The following is a 21,426-nucleotide window of genomic DNA, read 5'->3' as shown; positions in this document are numbered from 1 at the left end:
ATAGAAATACAATGTTGCAAAACACAACCAAAAACGCGCATGAATCCGCTTGCAAACCACTCAGACAAAACGCTAGCGGTTGCGTTTTGCGTTTGCGGTTTTCAGTGGGTTCCAGGCCTCACTGAGCTGTGGTGAAGGCAACCTGCCAGAGCCGGGACAAAAGGTCCTCCAGCACCCAAAGCTAAGACACCAAAGTGCACCCCTCCATTGCACCCACTCCAGCCATCACACATTGATTGTTATTAGAGTAAGAGGCACCCCAGGGCCCCCAACACCTTAATCTCTAGATATCTGGCTTGCAGTCACTGCCATTTATCCCCTTTTCTTATTTCTCTCTGCTGCAAACACAATAAGGGAATGATAGCTGAGTGAGTTGTGCGACCCCCTCCTATACTGCACCCTGAGGCTGGAGCCTATCTGGCCTCTGCCTCGGCTTAGCCCTGCAACCTGCATCCTGTGCAATTTTGTGAGAAATGGGAGAAGAATCCACATTTGGACATCGTATCCAGCAATCCCCCCCCCCCCCCATGATGAACTTTAAATGATGTAGGGATACCCAACTCCAGTCTTCAAGGGCCATATCCATGCCAGTATTAAAGGGAACCTGAGGTGAGAGTGATATGGAGGCTGCCATATTTATTTTGTTTTAAACACCACCAGTTGCCTGGCAGTCCTTCTGATCCTGTGTCTATAACACTTCCAGCCATTGACCCTGAACGAGCATATGCAGATCAGGTACTCTGACTCAGGTTTGACTGGATCAGCCATATGTTTGTTTTGACACAAACATTGCATATGCCAGAAGAACAACAGGACTGCCAGGCAACTGGTATTGTTTACAAGGAAATACATATAGCAGCCTCCAGATCACTCTCACCCTGGGTTTCCTTTAAAGCGGACCCAAACCAAACATTTTTTTAATTAAAAATATTTAGCTGCACCACTCTGACACATACAAAGATAAATAAACACTCCTTCAAACCTATGAGCATTTCAGTGCCTGCTTTTCACCCTTCTCTTTTCATAGCTAGGGTTGTACTGGGGGCAGCCATTAGCAATTCCTCCATTGCCGGACACCATCTACTCCACCAGTTTGCCGGAAAAATCCCGGCAATTTGAAAGGAAGGGAGGGGTTCCTCCAATAAATGTAAAATATTTTATATTTGTCATCATGCAGCTGAAAAAAGGCTGCTATTTATTATTATAATTTAGAAAATAGATTTTATTTCTGAAATCTTGTATTTTTAATTTGGGTCCACTTTAAGGGTGAATAGAGAAATAGCAAATGTGTTCTGATTGATGATCCACACCCTTGCTGATGCAGTACCATCAATAAAATTGAGCTGTGCCAAAAATGTGGGGGGGAGTTCTGTGCCCTTGTGGACTGGGCGTTGGGTTTTTTTTTTTTTTATTGTCATAAGGAATGGTTTCCCCTGCCAGGATGATTTGAATTTTTTTCCTCAGGGATGGCTTGGCATTTGATTACTTCTTGGCATTTGATTTTTTTTTCAGTTCAATTAAAACCGGAGTTTAAAAATATAATTTGATTAAAAAAACGTTTTATTTATAAAAACAAAAAGTAACATCACTACTCCATGCAAACATTTTTTTTTCTCCCATGGTTAAAAACAACATATGAAACAAGTGTTAGGAGAGTGATTACCAACTCATCTTGATAAACTACTACTTGTGAATCTTGTGCTCTTCTTTATCGTGGCTCTGTTAGGCACGGCGGCGGTCCAGGGTGTGGTTGTGAGGGTTCATGCTGGACTAGCAGTTGTCCGGGTCCGGAGTGAGATAAGGTGACGGAGTGTAACGTGCGTGGTTGATATAGATAATAGTTTCTGGGCTGTGAGGGAGGTGGGTACCTCGCTGTGTACGGTGGCATGGGTGTCTGATGGTAAGTGGGATGATATGGTGCAGAAGGCTGGTGATTTCGTCGGCTGTTGCCTTCTTGGTACTTTATTACGACACCAATTAACTCTCGATGCATTCTTGCCAAGTACCTCTCTGGTACCTTCTCCATGTGTGGAACCAGGCTCTGGGCTATTTTTTCACGATCACTTGGGTTTCCCTGGTTCTCACTCCACCTTTCTATCAATTGCGAGAGCGTCGTTAGCATCTGGTTATCCATGTTTTGCATGGTCGGTTCCCTGGCTTCACGGGCCGATCTTGCCGCTGTTCTGTTCTGCTGTGAGCTGGTGTGGGATTCTGCTGGTAGTGGACCAGGTGCATCACGTGGCTCTTCTGATTCTGAGACTCCGCTTTGGTTTGTGGATGGCTGGCTTTCATTCTGGTCTGGACTTGGCTCCATCCTGTCGAAATAAAATGGTTTTAAAAGCCAGCGTTATTCCCACCACAACACCACATTTTTTCCCCTCAAAGAGAGCCTGAGGTGGGCTCATAAAATGAGAAAAAAAAGAAAAAGAGCCGCTCCTGTGGGCCGCACTGGCCCACTTTTGTGACCTCTGGGTCACGAGTACACTGCAAGAAGAGACTTTGTGTCTCTCACAGCGTGCAGGGAGGCAGGAAGCAGCAGAGGGTGCGGCCAGGGAGACAGCTGCCCAATGGCAGCTCTGGAAACCCCGTAGGAATGCCGCTGGCGGGTGTTTCGAACAGGGAACTCCTCTCCCCTGTGTTTACCTCCGAGATGGCGACAATGTTGCCAGTCTCGGGGGAGGGCAGAGAGCATTGGTGTGCGGACACAGAGGCATGTCATGACGCAAAGAACATGCCTCGGTGTTCCATCTTCTTTTGCACAGAGATTAAATTTTTTGACTCCCTGATGCAAGCGGTTTGCTGAGCGGATAACAAACCGCTCAGATTTGAACTCTCTCAAATCGTTTTGAGGGCGATCTTGAAAATCGCCAGCGCTTGGAGAAAAAAAAAAAAAAAAAACCTAAGGCCTCTTTCACATTGTCTTCCGATCGCGTTAGCGTTCAGACTTTTTTTTAATCAATTTTTTTTTTTCCCTTTCGTAGTGATTTCTGCTCATTGGACGTTTTTGGTTAGCATTTTTTGGTAACCGCAACCATGGCGATTTTTACATGATTTGAATGTAAGTCAATGGAGGAGTTTTTAAAAAAAACGAAAATGACCCGCAAAATGCTATTTGGTGTGTCATGTCTGAGTTGCATACAATTTGCAAGCAAGATTTATTTTCATCTATACTCCTAAATAATTATATTGTAAATTTTAACTTTGCTGTTACCTTACCAGATTTGCTCTACACTAAATGAACACGGGCATCATTCTACTGGAAAGGTGATGATTAACAAGGCTGGTCAATAAGATACAAATAACTCACACTTTTTATGTGGATTTATGCAGTTTGAAAATGGCCATGTCCAAATGAAGTTGGTAGATTTCAAATGTTTTAGGCCTCTTTTCCATGAACTTTTAATCTGTGTTCTCAGCAAGCAGTGAGCAGTTACCAGGCAGCAACAAGCAGTTGTGAGAGTTTGAGAGGCATTTCACTGCCTTTCAACAGTCCATGGAAAAGGCCTTAATTTCAAGTTGCATACATTTTCATAAAACATTTGCATCAATTCAAAAATATTTGCATCTTATTGACAAATCCTAATGTTTAACCGCTTGCCGCCCGAGTCACGCCAGTAGGCGTGGCGGCAGCCCCAGGACCAGCTAACGCCAATTGGCGGAAAGTCCTGGGGCAGCAGTTTACGGGAGATCGCGCGCACGGTGCGCGTGCATCTCCCGCTTGGCGGGCGGAGCTGAGCTCCGCCTTCAGTCTCCGAGCGGCGATTGCCGCTCGGGAGACTGTTACACGGCGAAACCGCCGTGTATTTACATGTGCAGCGCTGCGATCAGCAGCAGCGCTGCACTGGGGACAGCCGTGTGACACGGCTGTCCCCATGGGGGACAAGAGAGCGATCGGCTCTCATAGGCAGAAGCCTATGACAGCCGATCGCCGTGATTGGCCGGCTGGGGGGAGGGAGGGAGGGGATTTAGAAGAAAGAAAAAAAAGAAAAAAAAAAAAGAAAATGTCCAAAAATATAAAACAAAAAACAAATATTTATAAAAAAAAAATAAACACAGGGGGGGCGATCAGACCTCACCAACAGAGAGCTCTGTTGGTGGGGAGATCACTTGTGTGCAGAGGTATACGGCCCTGCAGCTTGGCCTTAAAGCTGCAGTGGCCAATTCATGTAAAATTAGGCTGGTCACTAGGGGGGTTTACCACCATGGTCCTCAAGAGGTTAACTAAAGGTGGGTACACACATCAGATAAAAGTCTTTGGAAAATGAAAGATCTTAGGCCACATACAGACATCAGACTATAGTCTTTGGAAACTGAAAGATCACAGACCAATCTTACCACCCTTCATGTAGTATGAGAGCCATACTCTACACAGTCTTTTCTATGGAGCTGAACTCCACATCAGAAAAAAATCTTTGCAAGATGCTGCACACACAGATGCTGTACAGACACAAAAGATCAGTATCTGCAAAAGATCTGTTCCTGCCAAAAATCCATTCCTGCAAATTGCAATGATAGTCTGAGATCTGCAGATCATCATACACACATGATTTAACTGACATTCATCTGCAGATCAGATCCACCAGGATGGATTTTCAGATCTGCAGATGAATGTCAGTTAAATCATGTGTGTATGATGATCTGCAGATCTCATAGACTATCATTGCAATTTGCAGGAATGGATTTTTGGCAGAAACAGATCTTTTGCAGATACTGATCTTTTGTGTCTGTACAGCATCTGTGTGTGCAGCATCTTGCAAAGATTTTTTCCTGATGTGGAGTTCTGCTCCATAGAAAAGACTGTGTAGAGTATGGCTCTTATACTACAGGAAGGGTGGTAAGATTGGTCTGTGATCTTTCATTTTCCAAAGACTATAGTCTGATGTCTGTATGTGGCCTTAGACCAATTTTATCCCCTTCCATGTAGTATGAGAGCCATACCTACACAGTCTATTGAGCCGAACTCCCCATCAGACAGAAATCTTTGCAAGATGCTGCACACAAAGATGCTGTACACATGCAACAGATCAGTACCTGCAAAAGATCCGTTCCTGCAGAATGCATTCATAGTCTATGATATCTGCAGATCATCATACACACCTTGTTTAACAGACATTCGACAGATCAGATCCACCAGGATGGATCTTCAGATCTGCAGATGATTGCCAGATATGCAGATGAAGTCTGTTAAACAAGGTGAGTATGAGATCTGCAGATATCATAGACTATGAATGCAATTTGCAGGAACGGATCTTTTGCAGGAACTGATCTTTTGTGTCTGTACAGCATCTGTGTGTGCAGCATCTTGCAAAGATTTCTATCTGATGTGGAGTTCAGCGCAATAGAATAGACTGTGTAGGTATGGCTCTCATACTACATAGAAGGGGGTAAAACTAGTCGGTGATCTTTCATTTTCCAAAGACTTTTATCTGATGTGTGTACCCACCTTAATCTGCCATGTATTCTAATCAAGCTGTTAAGGTAGCCATTCAATAAGAGTTGGCCGCCAGATTCAACCATCAGATTGAGAAATTTGATCTGAGGGGTATTGAATCTTTTCACACACTGTACATATCTTTTGAGTAGATTTCAGCATGAAATTCATTTAAAATCTGCGGAAAAGCCCAATATTTGCCAGCTTCCCCCCAGGTCTTCCCCATCCACACGTTCCCACTCAACCATCCCAGTCAATGAGATGAAAATAATTTTGAGTTGATCCAGGATTATGCAAATTTTGTATGCAAATGTATGCAGCTTGAGGACTCTTTTCTACAGACTGTTAGGCAGTGAAATGCCTCTCAAACTCTCACAACTGCTCGCTGCTGCCTGGCAACTGCTTGCTGAGCACACAGTTCAACTGTCTATGGAAAATAGGCCTGAAAATGGACCACTGAAGTTTATCTCAGCAGGATTTGATTGGTCCATTTTCAAGCTGCATAAATTTGCATACAAACTTGCATAATGCTGCATCAACTCAAAATGATTTGCATCTCATTGGCCCTCCCCAGTTACCACCCCTAGGCATCTAGGGTTCAGCCTCTAGTGTTTGTCATAGGTGATGGAGAGAAAAGACAAGAGGAGTGGCCACTCCCAACCCGCCAATGACCAATATCTTCAGTGTGACCGACCAACTAATTTGATTGCTTTGGGCCAAAAACGAATTGATCAGGCATCATCTGCAGCATTCTAGCAGATTCAGGCCTCTTTTCCACAAACTGTTTCTAGGCAGTGAAATGCCTCTCAAACTCTCACAACTTGTCACTGCTGCCTGGCAACTGCTCACTGCTGCCTGGCAACTGCTTGCTGAGCACACAGCTCAACAGTTCGTGGAAAGAGGCCTTAATCAGAGTGACTGAGGCCTCTTTTACACGAACTGTTGAGCTGTGTGTTTGGCAAGCAGTTACCAGACAGCAGTCAGCAGTTACCAGGCAGCAGCAAGCAGTTGTGAGAGTTTGAGAGGCATTTCACTGCTTGTAAACAGTTCATGGAAAAAGAGGCCTGAATGTGCCAGATGACATGTGTAATTGTTACGTATATTATTTCTGCCTTTACGCTGTGCACACAGACAGTTCTCAGCAGAGGTGGTTGGTGGGGGTGACCATTACTAAGGCCTCTTTTCCACGAACTGTTTCTAGGCAGTAAAATGCCTCTCAAACTCACAACTGCTCACTGCTGCCTGGCAACTGCTTGCTGAGCACACAGCTCAACAGTTCGGGGAAAAAGAGGCCTAAGGCCTTTCCACGAACTGTTGAGCTGTGTGCTCAGCAAGAAGTTACCAGGCAGCAACAAGCAGTTACATCAACCCAAAATTATTTGCCGACCGTTAGGGTTTGGCTCACGACTAATCACAAGTCCGTAAGGACTCGATTTCGTAATTAAAATGAGTCGTAATTGCCACAGCTGGAGGATAAGGGGTTATTTACTTACAATTCCGTATGTCCTGCGCTCCAAATAGCTTGCACACGTCCTGTTGGATGCGTTGCCAGCCTCACCACGGCACACTTCCTCCTTCCGGCTTGAAGGACGCGTGCAAGCTATTTGGAGCGCAGGCAGGACGGCGGAATTGTGGGCAAATAACCCCTTATCCTCCAGCCGCACAGCTGTGGCAATTATGGCTCATTTTAATTACGAATTTGAGTCCTTACGGACTTGTGATTAGTCCTGAGCACATCCCTGCCGGCCAGAGACCATCCCTGATAATTTAAAGGACAACTGAAGTGAGAAGAATATGGAGGCTGCCATATTTGTTTCATTTTAAATACCAGTTACCTGGCATCCTGCTGATCTATTTGGCTGCAGTAGTGTCTGAAAAGCACCAGAAACAAGCATGCGGCAAATCATGTCAGAAACATCTGATCTGCTGTATGCTTGTTCAGGGTCTATGGCTAAAAGTATTAGAAGCAGTGGATCAGCAGGACAGCCAGGTAACTGGTATTGCTTAAAGGACCACTGTTGTGAAACTCCATATCTCTATAGGGGATTCTCAGCATAGCCATTTATAAAGAAACTCCTTGAAAAAGATTTATACAAACATGCTGACTAGCCTTTGTGTTCACTGAACACTTTTTTTTTTTTTGCAGTTGGACGGAGCCACTGCCATTCACTTAGGCCCAGTGCACACCAAAAATCTCTAGCAGATCTGCAAAATGCTAGAGGTTTTTGAAGCAGATTTTCAGAGCGATTCTAGACATGTTTAGAGAGGTTTTCTAAACATGCCTAGCGTTTTTGGGAGTTTTTTTTTGGTGCAGCAGATTGTTACAGTAAAATTGTTACTGAACAGCTTCTGTAACAAAAACGCATGGAAAACTGCTCTGATCTAGCGTTTTTCAGAGCAGTTTCAGCTTTTCCTATACTTTACATTGAGGCAGAACCACATCTGCAAACCGCAAAAATACTGCAGGAGCCACGTTTGCGATTTGCTAAAAACCTCAAACCGCTGGTGTGCACCAGCCCATTGAGATATATTAGCCAAGCTTTTTGAGAGGCAGTAGTGGTTTTGAAAGCGCTACCAAAAATGCTTGGGGTGCACCAGGCCTTAGTACTTTTGAAAATAAAGAAAACCCTGAGAATCCCCCATGGGGAGATGGGCTAGTCTAAAACCTGTCGGTTCTGTCAGATTTCAACTACCTACGGTAAGTGACAGCAAATTAGGAGAAAAGTAGTTTATGGCTTATGATTTAACTCTGGAAGAAACATACTTCTTATTTGTATGTATTTTACATGTTAAAATTTTCGCAACAGTGGTCATTTAAAATGAAATAAATATGGCAGCCTCCATAACCCTCACAAGTCAGGTCTCCTTTAAAATCAGCTTATTCAAATTGGTCATTATCTTATCTGTTTCAGCCCCTGCTGCTTGCAGTTTCTGTACAGCAAATCATTTATGTAAAGTCAGGCTGGCCAGGTTGGTGAATGGTCATAACAGAAATCTTTCACACTATAAATTCACCCATAAATCTGTTTCAGTCTGTCTGGCATTGAACAGCTGGGAACGCTGGATTTTCCTAAACCAGGTGTATCGCCATAGCAGCCAGACTGATTATACACAAGGAATGGTGTCTGAAGACCCCAGCTCCCCCAGTGACATCACTTGTCTAATTAGAGGGTTCAGTTTACCTTTTGGAGATTGTTCAATGCCTGCGTTCACCTGCTGCCTCACTATATATAAATCCCTTCCAGCTCAGGCTGTTACCTCAGCTCTCTGCAACTTCCTCAGCAGTGGCAGATCTCAGACCTGTGGGTTGTCTGGAGCACAGGTGGATTCATTAAAGGCCAACTCATCCTAATAACCCCTTCATTGCCAGGGCTCTTTGTGCTAATGGCAAACTTTATGAGCAACTGAAGCGAGAGGGATATGGAGGCTGCCATATTTATTTCCTTTTACGCAATACTAGTTGCCTGGCTGTCCTGCTGATCCTCTCCCTTTAAAGCTAAGTACACACTTCAGATAAAAGTCTGTGGAAATGGAAACCTCACAGAACAATTTTACCCCCTTCCATGGAGTATGAGGGCATATTATTATTATTATTGATTTATAAAGCACCAACATATTCGTGGCACTGTACAAAGTAACTATGCAGTCTATTCTATTAAGCTGAGTACACCCTTTAGATTAAAATCTTTGTAAGATGCTGTACACTAGAGATGGGCCGAACGGTTCGCCGGCGAACGGTTCCCGGCGAACTTCGGTGGTTCGCGTTCGCCTCCCGCAGGCGAACGTTTCCGGAAGTTCGGTTCGCCCCACAATGCACTATGAGGGTCAACTTTGACCCTCTACATCACAGTCAGCAGGCCCAGTGTAGCCAATTAGGCTACACTAGCCCCTGGAGCCCCACCCCCCTTATATAAGGCAGGCAGCGGCGGCCATTACGGCCACTCGTGTGCCTGCATTAGAGAGAGTAGGGCGAGCTGCTGTCTGTCTCTCATAGGGAAAGATTAGTTAGGCTTAGCTTTTCCTGGCTGCATACCTGTTCAGTGATCCTGCCACTGCATACCTGTTCTGTGAACCCACCCACCACTGCATACCTGTTCAGTGATCCTGCCACTGCATTCCTGTTCTGTGAACCCACCCACCACTGCATACCTGTTCAGTGATCCTGCCACTGCATACCTGTTCTGTGAACCCACCCACCACTGCATACCTGTTCAGTGATCCTGCCACTGCATACCTGTTCTGTGAACCCACCCACCACTGCATACCTGTTCAGTGATCTTGCCACTGCATACCTGTTCTGCGAACCCACCACTGCATACCTGTTCTGTGATCCTGCCACTGCATACCTGTTCTGTGAACCCACCCACCACTGCATACCTGTTCAGTGATCCTGCCACTGCATACCTGTTCTGTGAACCCACCACTGCATACCTGTTCTGTGAACCCACCCACCACTGCATACCTGTTCAGTGATCCTGCCACTGCATACCTGTTCTGTGAACCCACCCACCACTGCATACCTGTTCAGTGATCCTGCCACTGCATACCTGTTCTGTGAACCCACCCACCACTGCATACCTGTTCAGTGATCCTGCCACTGCATACCTGTTCTGTGAACCCACCACTGCATACCTGTTCTGTGAACCCACCCACCACTGCATACCTGTTCAGTGATCCTGCCACTGCATACCTGTTCTGTGAACCCACCACTGCATACCTGTTCTGTGAACCCACCACTGCATACCTGTTCTGTTCAGTGGACCCGCCACTGCATACCTGTTCTGTTCAGTGGACCCGCCACTGCATACCTGTTTAGTGAACCCGCCACTGCATACCTGTTCTGTTCAGTGAACAGTTTGGTGTGTCAGTGTGAAGCAGTACCTTAATTACACTACCTGATTGATGTATACACATGCAAGATGTTTTAAAGCACTTTAGGCCTGTCATTTAGCATTCAATATGATTTCTGTCCTTAAAACGCTGCTTTGCGTCAAATCCAGATTTTTCCTGGGGACTTTTGGCGTATATCCCACTCCGCCATGCCCCCCTCCAGGTGTTAGACCCCTTGAAACATCTTTTCCATCACTTTTGTGGCCAGCATAATTATTTTTTTTTTCAAAGTTCGCATCCCCATTGAAGTCTATTGCGGTTCGCGAACTTTAACGCGAACCGAACCTTCCGCGGAAGTTCGCGAACCTAAAATCGGAGGTTCGGCCCAACTCTACTGTACACATGCAAAAGATCCATTCCTGCAAAATGCATTCATAGGGCTCTATTCTCAAAGAGCCAAATTTTCCGCAAAATTTTACCGCTATATTCCCGCCAGCGGTAAACTCCGCATTTTTTCCACATTCACTAATATTTTCCGCATGTTTTCCGCATGTGGGAAAAAAGATGCGGAAACAGCCATTATTCATGCGGGAATGATGCGGTAAAAAGGTCGCATGAAAAAGTGTTTAAAAAAAAAAGTTAAAGTCCAGCAAGCACAGCCCTTAAGCCTCCACACTTCATTAAAGTCAATGGGATGCGGAATATATCACCTACTACTTGTAGGTGATTAAAAAAAAAAAAAAATTGGTAATTAACGACGAAATGATGCGCCTGAACATATTTGAGAATTGATCTTTTATTGCGGAAAATACCGACTTTTGCGGAAATTTTTCCGCATGAATCCCGCACTTTTACCACACTTTTTCCGCATGCGGAAAAAACATGTGGAACATTTTGAGAATTCCAACTTGACGGTATTTTGGGTGCAAACTTCCCGCATGTGCTTTACCGCATGCGGGAAGTCTTTGAGAATAGAGCCCATAGTCTATGATATCTGCAGATCATCATACACACCTTGTTTAACAGACATTCATCTGCAGATCAAACAATCATCTGCAGATCTGAAGATCCATCCTAGTGGATCTGATCTGCAGATGATTGTCAATTAAACAAGGTGTGTATGATGATCTGCAGATATCATAGACTATGAATGCATTTTTGCAGGAATTGATCTTTTGCAGACACTAATCTGTTGCATGTGTACAGCATCTTTGTGTTCAGCATCTTGCAAAGATTTTTATCTGATGGGGAGTTCAGCTCAATAGAATAGACTGTGTAGATATGCCCTCATCCTCCATGGAGGTGGTAAAATTGGATGTGTGTATGCACCCTAGTAATTTTGCAATGTAATGTATGCAGTGTCACAAGAGTCTAAAAATATAGTGTTCAATACAAAAATGAATACAAACGAAATATCCTTTTAACCGTGGGAAGCCCTAGCGTGTGCATGAAAAAGGGGCGCAAGGAAAGGTTTTCCAAATTCACTAAAGTTTTCCCCCAAAAGGCAGTGCAGTAATTTACCGAACAAACCTGCCTCAATTCACTAAGCCCTGCTCGGTAAGGCCTCTTTTCCATGGACTGTTGCTTTGCAGTGAAATGCCTCTCAAACTCTCACAACTGCTCACTGCTGCCTGGAAACGCATACATTTGAAATCGGCGCCGGTAGACTTGGGCACAGGATACAGCCGGTATATGGCTGATCCTGCTGCTGCACAAGTCCGGGCCGTGTTAATTACTATTCCCCCTCCAGGCCGCCATGGATAGTGGCGGAATGATATAATTCGGCTTCCAGCAATTGCTGGAGGCAGAATTATAGTGTTTTTTTAAGCAACTTCGGCGCCGTCTCATGACGGCGCCAACGTTACTCACTGAGCGCTGTGTGAAGGGATTCCCATTATAGTCTATGGTGGCACTGGCTGCACCCAAATCTAGCAGTGCTGAAAAGCACTGCTCCGCTGGAAACTGTTTATTGCTGCCTAGTAACTGCTTGCTGAGCACACAGCTCAACAGTCCGTGGAAAAGAGGCCTAAGTGTCACTTACCAGCCTTCTAGCAGGGCAGCAGGCAGGTAGCTGTGTGAGTGACTTGGAGGTTTTCTGTCCTGTGCATACTGTCATCCCTTTAAATATGCTGCAGCCACCAGGTGGAGCTCTTCTGTATGCTACAATACAAATATGCACATCTAAAGGCATGCAGGGATGCCCTCAGAATTGCCAGCTTCCTCTGATTTGATACAGTGAAAGACCCACCTGATACTCCATTGCATCAAATCAGAGTGAGAAGCAGGGCTGTGTGGCTCTCCCTATTGGCAGCCTGGTTCTCCCCAAAGGCTGTTTGTGAAATCCACCGCACAGAGACAGCATGGGATAGCAAGTTATCGGCTGCTGTGAGCTGGAGAAAAGAAAACGAACATTTTTGGGCCGGTAAATTAAATGTGGAAAACTTTGTGAATTTACATTTCCCGAGGTAATTACCTCACAAGTCAGTAATTTACCTCACTAGTCAGGAACTGTGATTTTCTGTGTGGAGATAGGTTTAGTGAATTGTAACTTCAGCCGGAGCAGTGCTTTTCAGCGCAGCTAGGTTTGGGCGCAGCCGGAGCCACCATAGAGTGTAAGAGGGATTATATCTATAGTGGCGCTCAGTGAGTAACGTCGGCGCCGTTAGAAGGTGGAGCCGAAGTTGCTTTTAAAACACAATAATTCGGCTTCCAGCAATAGCTGGAAGCTGAATTATATCATTCCCCCACCATCCATGGCAGCCTGGAGAGGGAATAGTAATTAACACGGCCGGGAACTTGTGCAGAAGCAGGATCAGCCATATACCGGCTGTATCCTGCGCCGATTTCAAATGTATGCCACACAGCACCCTCCCGTACCGATGCCTAACCATAACCGCTCCCCGCCCCCACTTAACAATGAAATCCCCCCCCCCCTCCACACACACACCACCTAATCTTAACCTCCTTGGCGGTAACCCCGTGTGTGACACGGGGTAAGCCGCCGGAGGGTGCCGCTCAGGCCCTGCTGGGCCGATTTACTTCATTTTTTTTTTGCTGGACGCAGCTAGCACTTTGCTAGCTGCGCCAGCACCCCGATCGCCGCCGCCGCGCGCCCGATCGCCGCTATCCGGTGCGGCGCGCGCCCCCCCCCCCCCCCAGACCCCGAGCGCTGCCTGGCCAATCAGTGCCAGGCAGCGCCGAGGGGTGGATCGGGTCTCCCAATGACGTCCCGACGTCGCTGACGTCGGTGACGTCATTCCGCCCCGTCGCCATGGCGACGGGGGAAGCCCTCCAGGAAATCCCGTTCTTTGAACGGGATTTCCTGATCGCCTATCGCCGGAGGCGATCGGCGGGGCTGGGGGGATGCCGCTGAGCAGCGGCTATCATGTAGCGAGCCCTCGGCTCGCTACATGATTTAAAAAAAAAATAATTAAAAAAAAACTGCTGCGCTGCCCCCTGGCGGTATTTTTCATACCGCCAAGGGGGTTAATGGACCTCTGCCACTATTACGAGAATTTTGGGGGCGCCGCTGTAGGCGCTAGGGATAATCGAAGAGATGCAAATTAATCGGAGTTGATGCAAATGTATGCCGTTTGAAAAGAGAGCAATCAATTTAAACCCAGGTTATGCATATATTTGCATAAAAATGTGCATAATTTCAGAAGTATTTGCATCTCATTGATAATCCCTAGTAGGCGCTGTTACAAATAATGGCAAATTTGCTATTTATTGCGTGCCCTAGTGTGAACTCTTCTATTTCTCGAGCACCCAAATTTCACACTATAGCTGCTATTTATGATGGCACCTATGGCAACGACCAAGTTTCTTACGTTAGCAGGCGCCCAAGTTTCCCGCTTTGGCCCCAGGTCCATGTATATTGGTGGGGTTGTACAACATATGACTGTAACAAAGCTGCAACAGGCACCTACGACTGCTTGGCCACGCAAAGTCAGGGATCGCGGTTTACCTCGGTAAGGCTTGGCAAGCCTGTGGGCTCACAGTGGAAGCTGCATAACATTTCCTGTAAAAACAGGAAAGCAGCAGCACAAAAAAAGTCAATGAAAAGTATGCTTCACTGTCCCAGCTAACGCACGTCTTATGCAGTAATGTGCTGCATGCGCTGCATTTGGATACTGTAGTCCATTGAATTGTACTACACTAGATGTACTGTGAACATCGACATTCATTGCTAACCACAGTACATCAGGACGTGCAATCCCCAAGGGCCGGATCTAATCACAAACACATGTAAATCTGGCCCCAGGAAGAGGCTTATAGGTATAAGGTACTTTCACTCCTTACACATTTTGTTGCAATGAGATCACAATGCAACAGTGGTGAAAAGTACCATCATACATGAGAAGTATGATGCGATGCATACAGTGAAGCATACAGTAAATTCAAAGTATGCTTTACAGCCACTGTAAATGCACACATTGTTTGGGAAACGCACAGCATGCTGTGCATTACTTCGGCAGAGTGCTCCACACTAGAGTTGGGCCGAACCTCCGATTTTCGGTTCGCGAACTTTCGCGAAAGGTTCGGTTCGCGTTAAAGTTCGCGAACCGCAATAGACTTCAATGGGGATGCGAACTTTGAAAAAAAAAAATAATTATGCTGGCCACAAAAGTGATGGAAAAGATGTTTCAAGGGGTCTAACACCTGGAGGGGGGCATGGCGGAGTGGGATACATGCCAAAAGTCCCCGGGAAAAATCTGGATTTGACGCAAAGCAGCGTTTTAAGGGCAGAAATCACATTGAATGCTAAATGACAGGCCTAAAGTGCTTTCAAACATCTTGCATGTGTATACATCAATCAGGTAGTGTAATTAAGGTACTGCTTCACACTGACACACCAAACTCATCGTGTAACGCACCGCAAACAGCTGTTTGTGTAGTGACGGCCGTGCTTTACTGGTGCGCACCATGGCGAGAGTGCAGGTTTTGGTGGCTTTACAGCCCATATGGTCACCTGGCTGATGTAGCTGAATGACAGAACAGTGACTGTCCAGCCGATCAAATTTGGTCTGACCACAATGAGGCAACGACCTTATTATCGTGGGTGTGCCCCCCGAGACACTCATCTAGGCGCCGGTCATTGCTCCATTGTGATACGCAAGCCCCTTCACCACGGCAAGGTAATGATCACGAAGGGGAATGGGCGCATGTACATGCCTTTTCTTTTGTTGTTGCAGCTGCCCGCAGTGCAGCCAGAAAAATTAGGCAGTCATGTACACGCACCCGAAAAATTATTACAGCGGCCGCTGCTAGCAGCGGCCTAAAAAATTCAGCAATCCGCCTGGAGTCCCGGACCCTGTTGGTGGTGGCGGAGAAGGTAGTCAAGCGGCCTGCAGGCAGACATGCTGTGTGGAGGGACTGGGAGCGACTTAGTCTTCTTGGGGCAGGCCAGGCAGCCAGTCACACGGCGTGCAGGCAGAGATGCTGTATGTGCGGGGACTGACTTAGTCTTGGGGCGGGCAGCAGCCCTCCGGGATCCATGCCTCATTCATTTTGATAAAGGTGAGGTACTTAACACTTTTGTGACTTAGGCGACTTCTCTTCTCTGTGACAATGCCTCCAGCTGCGCTGAAGGTCCTTTCTGAGAGGACGCTTGCGGCAGGGCAGGAGAGAAGTTGGATGGCAAATTGGGACAGCTCTGGCCACAGGTCAAGCCTGCGCACCCAGTAGTTCAAGGGTTCCTCATCGCTGTTCACAGCAGTGTCTACATCCACACTTAAGGCCAGGTAGTCGGCTACCTGCCGTTCCAGGCGTTGGTGGAGGGTGGATCCGGAAGGGCTACGGCGAGGCGTTGGACTAAAGAATGTCCGCATGTCCGACATCACCATGAGATCGCTGGAGCGTCCTGTCTTTGACTGCGTGGACACGGGAGGAGGATTAGTGGCAGTGGTACCTTGCTGGCGTTGTGCCGTCACATCACCCTTAAAGGCATTGTAAAGCATAGTTGACAGCTGGTTCTGCATGTGCTGCATCCTTTCCACCTTCCGGTGAGTTGGTAACAGGTCCGCCACTTTGTGCCTGTACCGAGGGTCTAGTAGTGTGGCCACCCAGTACAGCTCATTCCCCTTGAGGTTTTTTATACGGGGGTCCCTCAACAGGCAGGACAGCATAAAAGACGACATCTGCACAAAGTCGGATCCAGTACCCTCCATCTCCTCTTGCTCTTCCTCAGTGACGTCAGGTAAGTCAACCTCCTCCCCCCAGCCGCGAACAATACCACGGGAAGGTTGAGCAGCACAAGCCCCTTGCGATGCCTGCTGAGGTTGTTCTCCTGCCGCTGTCCCCTCCTCCTCCTCCTCCTCCTCCCCCAAAGAAACACCTTGCTCATCATCCTCTGAGTCTGATTCGTCTTCTGCACACGACTTCTCTTCTTCCTCCTCCTCCCCCCTCTGTGCTGCCGCAGGTGTTGAGGAAACAGCTGGGTCTGATGAAAATTGGTCCCATGCCTGTTCCTGCCGTAACGGTTCCTGGTCACGCTCATTCGCAGCTTCATCCGCCACTCTACGCACAGCACGCTCCAAGAAGTAAGCGTAGGGAATTAATTCGCTGATGGTGCCCTCACTGCGGCTCACCAGGTTGGTCACCTCCTCAAACGGCCGCATGAGCCTGCATGCATTCTCCATCAGTGTCCAGTTGTCGGGCCAGAACATCCCCATCTTCCCAGACTGTTTCATTCTACTCCAGTTGTAGAGGTAGTGGGTCACGGCTTTCTTCTGTTCTAGCAGGCGGGAGAACATGAGCAGGGTCGAGTTCCAGCGAGTCGGGCTATCGCAAATGAGGCGTCTCACCGGCATGTTGTTTTTGCGCTGAATTTCCGCAGAGCGTGCCATGGCTGTGTAAGACCGCCTCAAATGCCCACAGAACTTCCTGGCCTGCTTCAGGACATTCGCTAAGCCAGGGTACTTTGCCACAAATCTTTGAACCACTAGATTCATGACATGTGCCATGCAGGGTATGTGTGTCAGCTTCCCCATATGCAAAGCGGCAAGCAGATTGCTGCCGTTGTCGCACACCACGTTGCCTATCTCCAGGTGGTGCGGGGTCAGCCACTCATCCACCTGTTTCTTAAGAGCAGCCAGGAGAGCTGCTCCAGTGTGACTCTCCGCTTTGAGACAAGCCATGTCTAAGATGGCGTGACACCGTCGTACCTGGCATGCAGCATAGGCCCTGCGGAGCTGGGGCTGTGTAGCTGGAGAGGAGAACTGCCACTCAGCCAAGGAGGAGGAGGACAGCGAAGAGCATGTAGCAGGAGGAGAGGAGGTGGCAGGAGGCCTGCCTGCAAGCCGTGGAGGTGTCACAATTTGGTCCGCTGCGCCCTGCTTGCCATCGTTCACCACCAGGTTCACCCAATGGGCTGTGTAGGTAATGTAGCGGCCCTGCCCGTGCTTGGCAGACCAGGCATCCGTGGTCAGGTGTACCCTTGACCCAACGCTCTTCGCAAGAGATGACACCACTTGCCTCTCAACTTCACGGTGCAGTTGGGGTATGGCCTTTCTCGAAAAATAAGTGCGGCCTGGCATCTTCCACTGCGGTGTTCCGATGGCCACAAATTTACGGAAGGCCTCAGAGTCCACCAGCCGGTATGGTAACAGCTGCCGAGCTAACAGTTCCGCCACGCCAGCTGTCAGACGGCGGGCAAGGGGGTGACTGGCCGAAATTGGCTTCTTCCGCTCAAACATTTCCTTCACGGACACCTGACTGCTGCTGTGGGCAGAGGAGCAGGAACCGCTCAAGGGCAGAGGCGGAGTGGAGGAGGGTGCCTGTGAAGGTGGAAGGGAGAAAGCGGCAGAAGCAGATAATGCACCTGATGGAGGAGGAAGAGGAGAAGGAGGGTGGCTTTGCTTTTGTGTGCTGCTGCTGCTTTTGCTCAGGTGGCCATCCCATTGCTGTTTGTGCCTTTTCTCCAGGTGCCTTCGTAAGGCACTTGTCCCTACGTGAGTGTTGGCCTTTCCACGGCTCAATTTTTGTTGGCAGAGCGAGCAGATGGCTTTGGTCCGATCTGAGGCACACACATTAAAAAATTTCCACACCGCTGAGCCACCCTGGGATGTGGGCACTATGGGGACCTCAGCAGCTGATGCTGAAGGGCAAGTTGGCTGGCTGTACATAGGTGGCAATACATGGTGCCGGACACTGCCACCAGCTGTTTCTGACGAAGAGCTGCCCCAGCTTCTTTCAGCAACTTCTCTCCTCCTCCTACTCTCTGACTCCCCCTCTGAACTGTCCCCCTCTTCATCTCCTCTATTGGGTACATACAGAGGATCCCTATCATCGTCATCATCGTAATCATCCTGCCCAGCTTCGCTTGCCTCAGACAAATCCAAACATGCACCAACATCAGTAGGTCCTTCATCCTCCTTACACGTTACATCCATAATGTTGCCGCGTAACTCAGACATATGAGCTGGTGAAAATTCATCTGGCTGTAACAACAATGGCTGTGCATCAGTGATTTCACCACTAAATAATTCTTGCGAAGTGTCAAATGCAGCGGAAGTGGTGCTAGTAGTAGCACTGGTGGCTGAGCAAGATGAGGTGTTCTGTGTCGCTAAATACTCAACCACGTCCTGACAATCTTGGGAGGTGATGGGACGTGCCTTCTTCCGAGCACTGTACTGTGGGCCAGGTCCACACGAAATTACATTTACACGACCTCGCGCAGACCTGCCGGGTGGCCTTCCTCTGGCTCTGCCACTACCTCTTCCTCTACCTGTTTTGTCCATATCGGGTATGCACGGAGTGGTATATCACACTGCGTGCACTCACGTAGGTAGGTGGGTTCACTTAACTGCACAGGTATGCGCACTGATGCGGTGGGTTCACTGAACAGAACAGGTATGCAGTGGCGGGTTCACTAAACAGAACAGGTATACAGTGGCGGTTCACTAAACAGAACAGGTATGCAGTGGCGGGTCCACTGAACAGAACAGGTATGCAGTGGCGGGTTCACTTAACTGCACAGGTATGCGCACTGATGCGGTGGGTTCACTGAACAGAACAGGTATGCAGTGGCGGGTTCACTAAACAGAACAACTGCACAGGTATGCGCACTGATGCGGTGGGTTCACTGAACAGAACAGGTATGCAGTGGCGGGTTCACTTAACTGCACAGGTATGCGCACTGATGCGGTGGGTTCACTGAACAGAACAGGTATGCAGTGGCGGGTTCACTTAACTGCACAGGTATGCGCACTGATGCGGTGGGTTCACTGAACAGAACAGGTATGCAGTGGCGGGTTCACTTAACTGCACAGGTATGCGCACTGATGCGGTGGGTTCACTGAACAGAACAGGTATGCAGTGGCGGGTTCACTAAACAGAACAGGTATACAGTGGCGGTTCACTAAACAGAACAGGTATGCAGTGGCGGGTCCACTGAACAGAACAGGTATGCAGTGGCGGGTTCACTTAACTGCACAGGTATGCGCACTGATGCGGTGGGTTCACTGAACAGAACAGGTATGCAGTGGCGGGTTCACTAAACAGAACAACTGCACAGGTATGCGCACTGATGCGGTGGGTTCACTGAACAGAACAGGTATGCAGTGGCGGGTTCACTTAACTGCACAGGTATGCGCACTGATGCGGTGGGTTCACTGAACAGAACAGGTATGCAGTGGCGGGTTCACTAAACAGAACAGGTATACAGTGGCGGTTCACTAAACAGAACAGGTATGCAGTGGCGGGTTCACTAAACAGAACAGGTATGCAGTGGCGGGTCCACTGAACAGAACAGGTATGCAGTGGCAGGTTCACTAAACAGAACAGGTATACAGTGGCGGTTCACTAAACAGAACAGGTATACAGTGGCGGTTCACTAAACAGAACAGGTATGCAGTGGCGGGTCCACTGAACAGAACAGGTATGCAGTGGCGGGTTCACTTAACTGCACAGGTATGCGCACTGATGCGGTGGGTCCACTGAACAGAACAGGTATGCAGTGGCGGGTCCACTGAACAGAACAGGTATGCAGTGGCGGGTTCACTAAACAGAACAGGTATACAGTGGCGGTTCACTGAACAGAACAGGTATGCAGTGGCGGGTTCACTTAACTGCACAGGTATGCGCACTGATGCGGTGGGTTCACTGAACAGAACAGGTATGCAGTGGCGGGTTCACTAAACAGAACAGGTATACAGTGGCGGTTCACTAAACAGAACAGGTATGCAGTGGCGGGTCCACTGAACAGAACAGGTATGCAGTGGTGGGTTCACAGCACAGGTATGCAGTGGTGGGTTCACAGCACAGGTATGCAGTGGTGGGTTCAATGAACAGGTATACAGTGGCGGGTCCACTGAACAGAACAGGTATGCAGTGGTGGGTTCACAGCACAGGTATGCAGTGGTGGGTTCACAGAACAGGTATGCAGCCAGACAGGAACAAGCTAAGCCTAACTAATCTTTCCCTGAGAGACAGTCTGCAGCAGCTCGCCCTACTCTGACTAATGCAGGCACACGAGTGGCCGTAATGGCCGCCGCTGCCTGCCTTATATAAGGGGGGGTGGGGCTCCAGGGGCTAGTGTAGCCTAATTGGCTACACTGGGCCTGCTGACTGTGATGTAGAGGGTCAAAGTTGACCCTCCATGTGCATTATGGGGCGAACCGAACTTCCGCAAAGGTTCGCCTGCGGGACGCGAACGCGAACCACTGAAGTTCGCATGGAACCGTTCGCAGGCGAACCGTTCGGCCCAACTCTACTCCACACACACGATTTGAACGTACCATTGAAATATTATTGCTTTGTGTTAGGATGCAATTATATTGTCCATTGCAGAGGAATTTCAGGTTTGGAAACCCAGGTACCGGTAAGAAAAGGAGACAAACATAGCACCAGGAGTGCCAATAGAGTAGTATTTCTGGGAAATGTAAAGAAATAACTACTCACAAACATGGGTTGCTATAGGCATGTGGAGAAGGACCGTCTCCTCTCGGTTGGGTAAACATGGGTCGTGCTCCAGGAAAAACAAAGGACCACTGGATGTAGTTGCCGAGGTAACTCCTGGGACAGGGGAGGAGTGTCTGAGCTGTGTATCCTCTGAGTGCCAAATGACTTTGGCGCTCTGCAACAGCGATGCACAGCTCAGGTGCTGTCTTGTATTGACATGAGGAAGCGGGCAGGTCCCGTGTAGCGCATTGGCTTTTTATTGG

General features: G+C 48.0%; 1 long non-coding RNA gene across 1 annotated transcript; it reads right to left on the bottom strand.

Moving 5' to 3' along the window:
* Window positions 1-1,542: 1,542 nt before the first annotated feature.
* On the bottom strand, window positions 1,543-21,231 carry LOC137531989 (uncharacterized). Its single transcript, XR_011023829.1, has 2 exons — window positions 21,164-21,231; window positions 1,543-2,315 (listed from the first exon to the last, which is right to left on the bottom strand). It is a non-coding gene; the product is annotated as an uncharacterized lncRNA (long non-coding RNA).
* Between the last annotated feature and the right edge of the window lie 195 nt (window positions 21,232-21,426).

This window comes from Hyperolius riggenbachi, chromosome 9 (assembly GCF_040937935.1).
Source record: "Hyperolius riggenbachi isolate aHypRig1 chromosome 9, aHypRig1.pri, whole genome shotgun sequence".
Lineage (NCBI taxonomy): Eukaryota > Metazoa > Chordata > Amphibia > Anura > Hyperoliidae > Hyperolius > Hyperolius riggenbachi.
This window is presented reverse-complemented; position numbering and strand designations above follow the sequence as displayed.